Source organism: Stenella coeruleoalba (genome assembly GCF_951394435.1).
Source record: "Stenella coeruleoalba genome assembly, chromosome: 3".
NCBI lineage: Eukaryota > Metazoa > Chordata > Mammalia > Artiodactyla > Delphinidae > Stenella > Stenella coeruleoalba.
In genome coordinates, this window is record NC_137148.1 from 157470579 (window position 1) to 157483115 (window position 12537).

The window sequence follows — 12537 nt, forward strand, 5'->3', positions numbered from 1 at the left end:
CTAAAAATAACCGGTAGCTTCATCTGCCTCTTTCTATTGATGTGACAAAGACTCCACCTTTGACTAAATTTTAGGAAGGTTCCTATGAGACTTCTTTTCTACTAGGTCTCCTCCTTGAGCCCTGTCCTTGGCTTGTGGAGCCCAGTTTTAGCAAGAATACTGCTAAGTCAGTTTAGGTAGAATCCCGCATTATTAATATCTGATCAAATTCCTCATCCCCTACTCTTGATGTGTAAGTCCTTGGCCAGCCTTTGGCAAGGATCCCCCCAAATTTGCTGTCTCCTTTTTAGTAATTTTCCATCCACTGACCCCCTTTACCCTGCTTGTTGGAGCTGTAAATCCCCAGCTGTCTTTGCTCTACTGGGAGTTGAGTTCAGTTTTACTGAAGCCCCTATTGTAATAGTACTGAATAAAATATGTCTTTACTCTGTTAAACTAGTGTCCAACTCTGTTTCTTTTTGAGAGATGTTTGAACTATTTCAAAATATTGAAAAACATGAAAATCTTCACAGTTCATTTAATCAAGTGAAGGTAACCCAGATAGCAACAAAGTAAAAATCTACCACTGTATTTTTCGATTCAAATACCTTGAATCAGACAGTTGTTCCAGGACTACAAGGTCATTCGTACATCAGAAACTGCATGAACATATTCATCATGGTTTGGTGGAGAAATGGCCCTTGATAAAATTCACAACATAAGAGTGTGCAATTTCCCAACAAGTAGGCAGAGAATGTAGAATAGGGAGAGGGAGAAGGACCAAAAGAAACCAACACCCCCCCCCCACAACGCAACAACCCACAAACATAAAAACTCAGGTAAATAAAAAATATGCAAGAAGATGATAGCAATAATGCCAAGTCTATTCGTAATCACTACACATGCACATGAACCGAACTTTCCAATTGAAAGAAAAATACTGGCAGACTACATTTTTATAAATCTAAGCTATATGCTAAAACATAAGGATACACAAACCTTGAAAGTGGAAAACTGGCAAAAGATATACCTGGCAAATATTAACCCCAGAAAGTTAATGTAGCTACTAACACACACACACACATTAAAGCAAAAAATATTGCTAGAGGTGGAAAAGGTAATTACATAACAATAAAAGTTAATTCACCAAGAAAAGAAAATATTCATAAACTTTTATGTATTTAATAATGGAGTTTCAAAATATATAAAGCAAAAATTGACAGAAGAGAACTGACAAATCTACTGAGTTATTTTTAAACTATTTTTCTCAGAAATTGACAGAAAATCTCACCAAAAAAATCACTAAAGATATAGAATATCTGAAGAGCAAAATTAACAAGTTTTACTTAATGGACAAACACATAGAATATTGCATCCCCAAATTAATGAAAATAAGTTTTAATCATATGGTTATAAAAAATGACCTTATGCTAGGTTATAAAAGTAGTCTCAACACATTTCAAAGAACTGGTATCGTAAGTACCACATTCTTTGACAACAATACAATTAGACATTTTTAAAAGTACCAGAAAAGTTTTTAAAATTTAGGTAAATGGAATATTTAGAGATTAGGCTGGTCACACTCTAATCAGGCTCCTCTGAGCTCTTTTTCAATTAGGCCTCAAGAGTTGGGTTCTCATTTTTGTTTCTGCATTGTCAAATTTTAGCAAGAATACTACTAAATCAGTTTAGCCAGAATACCCCATCCTCCATATCTTATCACTCTTGATATCTGGTAATTCCTCCTCCACCATGCCTCAGGTGATGTCTGTTTTCAGCAAGTATTCTGTTAGTTTGGTCCCCCCCTCACCCCTGATGTTTCCTCTTAGTAATTATCTATTCTCTGACCACCCCCACCTGGCTCATTGGCTATAAATTCCTACTTGCTTATGCTGTATTTGGAATTGATCCCAGTCCCTCTTCCCAACTGCAAGATTCCATTGCAGTGGTCCCTATACCCAATCACAATGGCCCCCCTTGAATAAACTCTGCCTTACTGTTCTTTAACAAATATCATGAACAATTTTTTTTAACAGGTAGGATAATACTTTTTTCTCTAACAATACATCAAATTTTGTTCCCTTCCAAAACCTACTAAAGCCAAAATTAAGGTATTATTTGAAAAGTTAACTCACAAGTTCAGGAAAAATCAGGCAAGGACACACCAGTAACATTTTGGACCTGAAAAGTAGACGGATGTTATTTTCTTGGCAAACCTGAAAAATGCCAAATCCCCAGACAGCTATAAAAAAAGCTGAAAGCCAGTTTGACTTTATATCTCAGAAACCTCAAACAGGAGTGGTAATACCAGATACTTCTGGAAGTGGGACTGAAGGTGGAGGCTAAAACAAAAAAAAGATAAAGAGGGCAAGGAGAAAACTCTTTGAGGCAAATCTTTAGATCTCCTTTCCCAATCAACATTACAGTCAATTTCCCCTGCCCCACCAAGTAGACATCTGGATAGTTAGTCTCTGGAGGGGGAATTGGGAAGAGGGAAGTAAGACAGAGGCCAGCCATGTGGCAAGAGGTTGAAGATTTAAAGAAAGCTGGTCAGTGCGGAAGTCTCAGGAATTTAAAGTAGCCTTGGGGAACACCTGAGAAAGCTGATGCATGTTTTACAGAACTCTCTATTTTCCTTTATTTAATTTTATTTTTTAATAAACTTTTTTAAAATGGAAGTATAATATACAGACTGACAACTCTTAAGTTATGTGAAAGACTGTGAAATGGACCAAAAGGATTATTTGGTGTCTGCAGGAGAAAATTATGTGTCTAGAGCATGCCCTTCCAGGTTATCTGATTCTATAAGGTATGAACATTTCATTATCTTTGAGCTATTTTAAAAGTTTGTAAGTTTAAATATCAGTAGACAGCTGAAAACAATACAAATTATTCTTTTCTGTACACTGGCAAATAAATTGTCTGGTGGAGCGACAACTGATTTCCCTCCAGCCCCCCGCCTCACACACAGAAAAAAAACAGTTCTGTATCTGTTTATAAATTCATTTCACGTCTTTTGCACCATTTGTAACTTTTTGTTTGTTCCCTCACTAGTTAACTTAAAATCTGTTCATTTTATACCTATATGACAGTCATAATTTTACCTTAAAGAAAGAAGCCCTATTCTTTAATAGCATACTGCTTAATGGGTCATCACAAGTTAACACTGCTATATAACTGTAACCAAGCAGGACCCTATGGGACCTTCCTGGGACAGACCCCTCCCCTATATCCTCTGCTGTAGCTCCTCTCTGAAGTACCTATATAATACTATCTGATGCACATTTCCTGAGTTGTTTTGCAAATGCTAAAACCCCTCCAAATGGAAGAAATTAACTACCTGATGACCATGAGCATGTTGCCACCAGGCCTACTGGCGGCAACGTTAACCCCAGTGATACCATCCTGTTACCTCACCATCAACCAATCAGAAAATTGTGCATGAACTGATCACAGACCTGGGACTCCTCCTCCCTCACCTTGCCTTTAAAAATGTTTTGCTGAAACCCATCCGGGAGTTTGGGCTTTTTGAGCACTAGCTGTCCCAGACTCTTTGTCTGGTGCCTTACAGTAGACGCCGCACTTTCCTTCACCACAACCCAGTATAGTAGATTGGTTTACTGCCTGCAGGCTAGCAGACCAAAGTTTGATTCCATAACACAACCACCACCCAGCTATATAACTGCCATCCAGGGAAATAGAATGTTTCCAGTACTCCAGATACTCCCCTCATGCCCTCCCAACAACTACCTCATCCCTTCTACCCAAAGGTAACTGTTACTAGACACTATTGGTCCCTCCTTGGTGTGCATAGCCAATGAACACACCAAGTACTTTCCATTAAAACAGAGGCATTTATTACTTTTGACAAGTAAGGAGACAGGGACATAACTCTCCATAAACAGCTGGACAGGGGAAGTTTTAAGCCTGGGGGCATCACACATATTCATGAAAGGGTAGGCATGATCATTATAATGAGGCAAAGGTTACGCTAGGTTGCCAAAAACTGCAAGCAAGCAGGTTCTTGGTTCTTTGTTAGCACTGTGGTATCTTGACTGGAATGCACTGTAACCTTTTTGGAACATGGTGTGTTTCTGCCATTTAACTGATAGTTTCTGCAAAACAAATCACACTTTGGTTTAACTCTATCCTTTCCCTACTGCTACCTAGCTAACATGACCACTATCTTGACTTCTAACACTGTAGATTATTTTTGCATTTTAAAAACTTTAAATAACTACAGTATACAGTATATATTCTCTTGTGTCTGGCTTCTTTCATTCAACATTATATTTGGAGATAAACTCATATTGTTGGATATTGCAGCCCATTACTCTGTTATGTGAATACATCACAATTTATTTATCCCTTCAGACATTTGGGTTGTTTCCAGTTGTTGGATATTAAGAAGAATGCCGCTATGAATATTCTTTCACTTGCCTTTTCGTGTATATATATATATATAAAAAATAAAACTTGATCCTTTCCTTATCTTATTCACAAACTTAATAGTGTTGTTGAACCCTAGTTAGTGTGCTCAAAACACAATGAGCCCAAACCAAAACATCGGAGTTTGGAGCAGAGAAAGGTTTACTGTAAGGGCCAAGCAAGGAGAACAAGTGACTTGTGCTCAAAAAGACCAAACTCCCCAATAGTTTTCAAGGAAGAGTTTTTACAGGAAAAAGTTGAGCGAAGGGCTGCAGGGTGTGTAACCTTCCTGATTTGGTTGGTGGTGAGGTAACGGGGTGGGGTTCCAAGAATCTCAATCATCAGCCTCCTGGTTCCTACCAGTCTGGGCCCAGGTGCTTGTGCTCAGCCTGAAGTTACCATCCTCCACCTGGTGGTGGGGAGGCTAGTTCCTGTAGAAGAACGCAGAGACATATTGTTATGTATATTCCTTGAGGAGGAACCAGGACCCTGCCCCATGCTGTACCCCGGTTTCTTTCTGTATTCTTTCACTGCCCTAATTAGTAACTATTTGATAATGCTCTTTGGAACTCAGGTAAGGTCTAGGAGGCTGAAAACCTTTTTCCTATAAACCAGAAACGGGGGACACAAAAAGTCTTTTGGGCCCAAGAGGGCCCCACAAGGGCCTGCTCAGTTTCAACCCCCGCCCCCCACCTTTTCTTTGATACTCTTCAATCTTGAGGGGAACAGGTGTTGAAAAAGAAAAAGAATAACATTTTGGATAGAGAAGTTAATCATAAAGTTGTCAGCGGAACTCGATTTTAGGAGGACTGTTTCAATAGTATGTGGATTATAGATCTAAAGGTGAATGGTAAAGAAATGTAGATTCTAAATCAGTGCTGTTCAATAAAACTTTCTGTAATAGACATATCTTGCAACTGCACTTGTTACCGAGTCCAAGCTTGCTCTGCTCGCCGCAGACAGGCCAATGAATCGGAGACGAGGTGTTGATGTTGCCGAAATATCGGCTTCCCTGTGCACCGATGCCGAACAGAAACACGGAGGCAGAGATTTTGGAGGAAGAGAGAGATGGCTTTATTTTTCTGACAGGCAGAAGGGAAGACACAGCAGGCTAGCGCCGCAACAACTGTGCCCTCCTGTCCTGGGGAATCACAGGGTGTCTTATAGGTGGAACTCACAGTCCAGGATAAGTGATAAGGATCAAAGTGGTGAGGGTCTTGCATTCTTCTTCTTCTTGCAGTATTTTAAAACAGTCACTGCTGGCATCAGGCAACCTGGTAATTGGGTCCGTTCATCTCTGGGTTATGGCCTGAGTAAACAGTTACAAGGGGTGATTTGCTAAGAGAATGCAGCGAGGGTAAATGCTAGAGGCAGGGAACAATTCATATGGAATCAGAGTAATCAGCTTTCTTTAGCTTTGTGAAGTACAAGTCTAGTTACAAGTGTTCATTAGTAGTAACAGCTAAAGAATAACCAAGATTGCTTAACTCTTTCAGGCCTGTTTATGCTGTTTTCCCAGCGTGTTCACTGTTGCTTGTTTTCCTTGTTTATCAGAAAAGTCTCATTTCTATTTTTGCTGCAACAAATTCCCCACTGCTAGTTCATTCCCTCCATATTAACGGAGGAAGGGAAACGGGCGCCCTTCTTGTCTGACTGAGGACAAAACTTCAGTTTTGCTCCATTTGACAAACACCAGCTGTCCAGCCCGGAGGCCAATCTATCTTCCATTTCAAATCCCCCCTGAGACATGAACCCCAAGAAATCTTTATTGGGAGGATGAGGGACTACGGTCTGTCTTCTGTAGCTTCATCAGGCTGGCAAGGGGCTCGTAGACCCCACCTAGTTGGGGTCATGGAGCTCTTGCCCTGTTTTATAAAGGGGCCCCACGGTGACTTCCGCTGTTATTTTGGCAGGATCTGTTCTTAGAAATAGCTGGAATCTTTGCATCATCATTATCTTGATGTGAACCTGTTGTACTCTGGAGGACACAGAATTTAACAAGTAGTTCAAAAAAAAAAGAGGCCAAAGATTAGTAAAAGAATTATTGTAACCAGGGGCCCAAGCAAGCCTACGAGCCACGTTTCGTTTGGTAGTAATTTTGATCCTAGTCCAGATAAAGTCAGCACTTGTGTTACCCTGTCCAAAGGAATGGAGTCATTTGGCATGGTCATGTACTTTTTTTTTTTTTTTTTTTTTTTGCGGTACGCGGGCCTCTCACTGTTGTGGCCTCTCCCGTTGTGGAGCACAGGCTCCGGACGCGCAGGCTCAGCAGCCATGGCTCACGGGCCCAGCCGTTCCACGGCATGTGGGATCTTCCCAGACCGGGGCACGAACCCGTGTCCTCTGCATCGGCAGGCGGACTCTCAACCACTGCGCCACCAGGGAAGCCCTTGAGCGTTGTTTTAAGGTGATTTTGAGGTCAGCCATTCTCTCTGATAAGGGTCCTTTCATCCAGGTTGGAGATAGTCCTTTAAATTGTGTCTTTTCCAGTATGTATAATCCCCTGGTTGTAAGTCATAGGGCATCCGATCTTCATCTAAAGATAGACTACTGAGATAAGCTTTACAAACAAACTTAAGAGTTTCCTTTAATAATCTAATTAAACTTTTAGCAATATAACATAACAGCAAGGAACTATCTGGGAAGTGAGTCTTGGTAAACACAGACCTTAATTAACAAAACTAGAATTTAATATTTAGTGAAACATAATTTTTTTTCCATTGTGAGGGCATTAATCTTGTAGCCAGGGAAGGCTTTATCCTATCAAATAAAATGAGATTTACCAGGGAGACAGAAAAAGCCAAGTGGCCATCTTGGATTTTCCATAGCCCTGACTGTTTAATTTACAGCTATTGTTTACCCATTTTAAACTTTCTGACTTAGGAATAGACCGTTGCCATGCTACAAAGACATCAGGATAGCAAAAGTCTGACAATGAGGGGTTAATTTGTGTAGAAGCCTAATGAACTTTATCTATGTGTGTCAAAATCTTCATAGATCATTGTGAAATAATACTTATTTACTTAACCAAAATACCGAGAGATTTTAAAAGCACATACAAATCACTTGAAGGCAAAGAAATTTACATAGTCTGTTATTAAAAGCAGCACTCCAAGAAAACTTTGTTCTCTTAACAGAGAGAGAATCAAATTTCAGTCTGGTCTCAACAAACTTGGCCTGATGATTTATATAACTGTAATTGATCATATAGGCTTTTTTGCTTGCTGAAATTTTTATAAGGGGTCTCAGAGTGAACTTTTAAAAGACCTCTCAGGAAAGTCACACGAAGGGCTTGTCACAGATTTTGCTTACCATATCTAGGTGAATTCCTCCCTTTTCAAGTTCTCCGAAATACCCTGAGGTTTCTGTACCTGTGAGATAGCTTTCCTAATTTATCTGATAAAGCTGCTGGGGACCTAAGAGTTTCCAATCTCTGGAGGGAGCAGATAGAGAGAAAAGATAAATGCTTTAATTTTACACACAGATGTAAATTACCAAATTATTGTAAATCATAAGTAGCTTGAGGAGAAGAGCTTCTTTATATCCAGTTTATCATTATGGTCTGAAAGTCAGAAACTTGTGTTTATGCAAAAGTCCTTTTTATAGATCTTCTTGAAGAGGAAGCATTTTTGCAAAGGCATCAGAGTAAAACCATGTAAGTGTCTATAATGACAAAAGACTTAAGGCACATTTAAAATCTGATTACAATGTAATTAACAAGGTAACTTGGTTACTGTTGTGACATATGACACGATAATAACTAGAATTATAACTGATAACATTTTACCATGACATATCAGAATTTTTTGAAATTCCATATATAATTTCTAGAATATCTGTATTAGTAACAATTACCATACAATATAACCTAAGAAGATTTATTACACATTTGACAATACTTCCCATGTACTTTTAAATTACCAAATGAACCTAATTAGTGTAATATCTCTCTTTGGGATGTTTCAGGGGCCCTTTGAAGCATCCCAAAGTTAGCTAGAGGTCAAAGAAACTCCACTACTGTTTGGTTTGGGAAGTTTTATCAAAAAAACAAAAGGGTTTAGAACACTCAGTCAGATAAGATCATATGTCACTGTGAAACAACAGTTATTCACTTAGCCAAAGTAACAGTAAAAGATTTTAAAGGCAAATATAGACCTGATCACTTAAAAGGTAAAGAATTAAAATCTGTCATCCAAGGCAGTTCAACATCTTAAGAAAACTTGTACCATGCACAAAACTCTTTTCTTGGGGTCCACTTTCCACAAACTTTTTTTATCACTTTCTGTATCCATCACTTTATTTTCCCATTCAGAAACAGCCACCTGTAAGTTAGTCCTACTTCCTTTTTCCTTAATAAAATGCAATTCCATTCCTCATACCTTTTTTAAAAATAAATTTATTTTTGGCTACATTGGGTCTTCGCTGCTGCACTCGGGCTTTCTCTAGTTGTGGCGAACTGGAGGGTTGCAGTAAGCAGACTTCTCATCGCGGTGGCTTCTCTTGTTGCAGAGCACGGGCTCTAGGTGCGCGGGCTTCAGTAGTTGTAGCTCGCTGGCTTCAGTAGTTGTAGCTCACGGGCTTCAGTAGTTGTGGATCGTGGGCTCCAGAGCGCAGGCTCAGTACTTGTGGCGCACGGGCTTAGTTGCTCCGCGGCATGTGGGATCTTCCCGGACCAGGGCTCGAACCCGTGTCACCTTCATTGGTAGCGGATTCTTAACCACTGTGCCACCAGGGAAGCCCCCTCATACCTTTTTTACTAAAAACATACATCCTACTTTCCTTAAGCAACCATGAACTATCCTTTATATCACCACTCTGTAGGTTGGTAAATATACATCCAAATAATAATTTTTGAAGAATGTGCTTTCTTATAGAAAACATCTCAGTGTGGCACCAAACACATTTTTTAATAGTTCTAAACCTTTTGTTTCTCTGTAAAAGGAAGCCAATGTTCAGTAATTACAGTTTCAGTATCTTATTTTATTTGGAAATGGACTAGTTATTTAATAAACTTCCATCCTTTAACTTAATTTAGCACAACTCTAAATGTTTTAAGTTGTCGAATATCTAGAGAGATTATTCTTAAGTAGACGTTACTAAAGCATAATTATTCCTAAAAAGTTCACCCAAGGCTCTTATCTTATTTGCATTTTTTTGTCTTGGAAGTTTCTTCACATCGAGTTATTTTCATTGCTGACAAATTTGTAACAGATATAATAAGATCTTATTTAGTTTATATTAAACCTAGGCACAATAAAAGTATTATACTTAATGTTGCTGGCTCTAAAGACATGTCTATATTGATTAGATCAACAAACTTAAACATTAATACCAGGTATTAATTTAATATTGAATATTTCCCAGGTCACATGAACCTGAAATTTATTTAGCCTAATTTTTCTTGTATTTAGAATTGTTTACTTTTCTTTTAAGCCAATTAAATAGAGCTCATTTACAAATTAACCTCAGCAATATTATCCAAAGACAAAAACACATACTGAGACATACACATATATCCAGACAGAGAGAGCTCTCATAGTTTTCACTTGAGATTTAAAATGTCTCTTTGCCTCTTTTTTTTTTTTCTTCTTGGCTTGAAGTTCTACTAATTAACCCAAGGCTGAAGTCTCAGGTAAGTGGGCTGTGTTTGTAGCTCAAGGACATGATAAGAGTTAACTTCAAGCTTTGTCCTAGGTATATTTTTGTTCTCTCAGGGTCAGAGTTTTGAAGAGAAGTAGTTTAACAAGGTAGCTTTTTCTAATTGCACACGCCAAAAGGACTGGTTTTTGCAATTTTATTTTAAGAAAAAATTTATTTTAACCAATTTTCTCTGGCGTCTAAACAATATTGTGGCCATACTGTCGAAAATCATCTTTCTCTTTCTGTGGTCATGGTTTCATAGCTAAAAGTTAAACCAGATAGTGCTCAAATTGGCTCTGATAACAGGGGCAGACTGGTTGACAAAATGTTGTCCCAGCAGGGATTGTCCCTCTGGGGAGGTGGGGTCTTAGTTTGATCAGAAGAATCTGAAGGAGTAAGGGAACTTGTAGGAGTGGGGGAAGCTTGGTTCCCCCGTCCTGAGAGTTGGGAGAAGTTAGAAGGGGATCATTTAAAATGTCAGGAGAGTTGGGGTTTTTTCCCTCAGGCTTTTGATCATGCAGCCACCCAGGGCAGAATTATAATAAAAGGGACATAAATTCCTGAACATAAGGGAACCTCAGTCCATTTTCCCATCCTGTGGCAATAGAGATTTAATTGTAGGAGACCCATTTTCAGGTCATTTTTCTTTGTCATTGGATCATAGCTATAGGTCGACCAGTCATTTAAAATTTTCCCCAAGCGTTCCCATGTTGGGGTGGAACCTTAGGGGAAGCGCTTCCTGTTTTGGCTCGAGCAGTTGGTAACAGACGTTAGATGTTAGCGCGCTCAAATCAAAACATAAACCTTCACCTCGTCAGCTGGAAGTCGCACATAAAACATAAACCGTAAAAGGAAACAGCAAAGGGATGCTCAAAAAGAAAAAGGAGAAACATATGGCGGAGACGCACCCAAACGTGACTTCCGAGTCCCACTCCACCTGGACCGTTGCCCCAAAGCGGCGCCTTACATCAGAATCTCCCTTTGCAAGGAGAATTCCACATCAGAATTTTCCCTTTGCAGGGAGAATTCCACATCAGAATTTTCCCTTTGCAGGGAGAATTCCACATCAGAATTTTCCCTTTGCAGGGAGAATTCCACATCAGAATTTTCCCTTTGCAGGGAGAATTCCACATAAGGATTTCCCCTTGCAGGGAAATTCCCAAATTGGAACCGAAGTTCCCGTACGGGGACAGTCAAAGGTCATGGAGTGCACTCCGGGAGACTCACCGTAGGTGCTGACAGGTGCGTCTCGACTTCCAAACGCCCTCTTTCTGATCTTCCAATATTTAGTGTGTTCTTGGAGTGGAAGTCCAGGCCGACGCGGGCATGAGAAGAGAAGGTGTCCTCAAGGCAAAAGGAGCCTCGGCAGCTGCTAGGTTAGCCTCTCCCCCATTCTACGCCGCAGCCTCGGAGTTCCACAGCCAAGTCGGCGGGCGGGGTGTGACCCGGGCACAGCCCTGTGGCAGGGAGTCCCTGGCAATCTGGACTCAGAGATATTCTCCGACCCTCTGCTCTCCTGAAGGAGGCTGGCGTAGACAGAGATCCCCGAGCTTCCGATCAAGCCCAGCGGCCCTGTGGGGCAACCTGCCCGTGAGCAGATCCCCATGTTACCCTGTCCGAGCTCGCTCTGCTCGCTGCACGACAGGCCAATGAATCGGAGAGGAGGTGATGAAGCAAGGAATACGACTTTATGCGGAATGCCGGCAGACCGAGAAGATAGCAGATTACTGTCTCTGAAAAACCGTCTTCTCAGGGTTTGGATGCCAGTTTCTTTTATAGCACAGAGAAGGGGAGGAGATGAGGAAGTAAAGTTAAAAGGCCATAAATTTTGCAAATATCTCCTGGAGTGGCCAGCCTCGGTGAGGGGATGTGTAAATTTCTTCTTTCTTGCAGCCATCCACAGGTGGGCGGGGTCAGATTGTCTTCCGGTGAGCTGAACCGAGTCACTTTAGTTTAACATTCAGGCAGAGGGGCAGGGTTCCCTGAGGCCGGCCATTATGTATGATTATAATAACAAAAGCAACGAAAAGCAAAGGGTAAAGTGAAAGAAACAGATCACAGAGAGTCCAATTTAGCTCTTCCCTGTTACAATTCCCCACTGTCAATGTCCAATCCACAATCTTGTGGAAAAAGGGGTGACAACGCTTTAACTGCTCAGTAAGATGGATCTTTCTGGGAGTGTCTGCCATCGGTGTCAGAGTTCCAAATGTTGAGATTTGTCTTTTGTTCCGCTTTGGAAGAGTCTACTTTACACCTGTAGACTTAAAAATATTTACAGCCTAAAAGTTGAGAGTTAACAGGAATTTTGAGGGCTTCTAGCTTAGGAGGCCACATCTCAAGTTAAGGAATTTAGCATTTTTCTATGTATGGGAAGATGCAAGAGTCTGGGCTCAATGAAATCATTCCTTTGATATATACCACAGCTATCTGAGGCCTGTATCCTGTATTTTCATATCCTGAGTTTCCTCAGGACTCACCATAGGGAGTGGT

At 40.4% G+C, this 12537-nt stretch overlaps 1 protein-coding gene across 4 annotated transcripts in view; it reads right to left on the bottom strand.

The window, feature by feature from the left end:
* The window catches only part of ZFP2 (ZFP2 zinc finger protein), a 36054-nt gene extending 24152 nt beyond the window's left edge, over window positions 1-11902 (bottom strand). For all 4 annotated transcript variants that reach the window (XM_079916098.1, XM_079916095.1, XM_079916097.1 and 1 more), the window contains exon 1: window positions 11275-11902. The gene's annotated coding sequence lies outside the window, so the exon portion shown is untranslated. The remainder of the gene's footprint in view (window positions 1-11274) is intronic.
* Window positions 11903-12537: the final 635 nt, after the last annotated feature.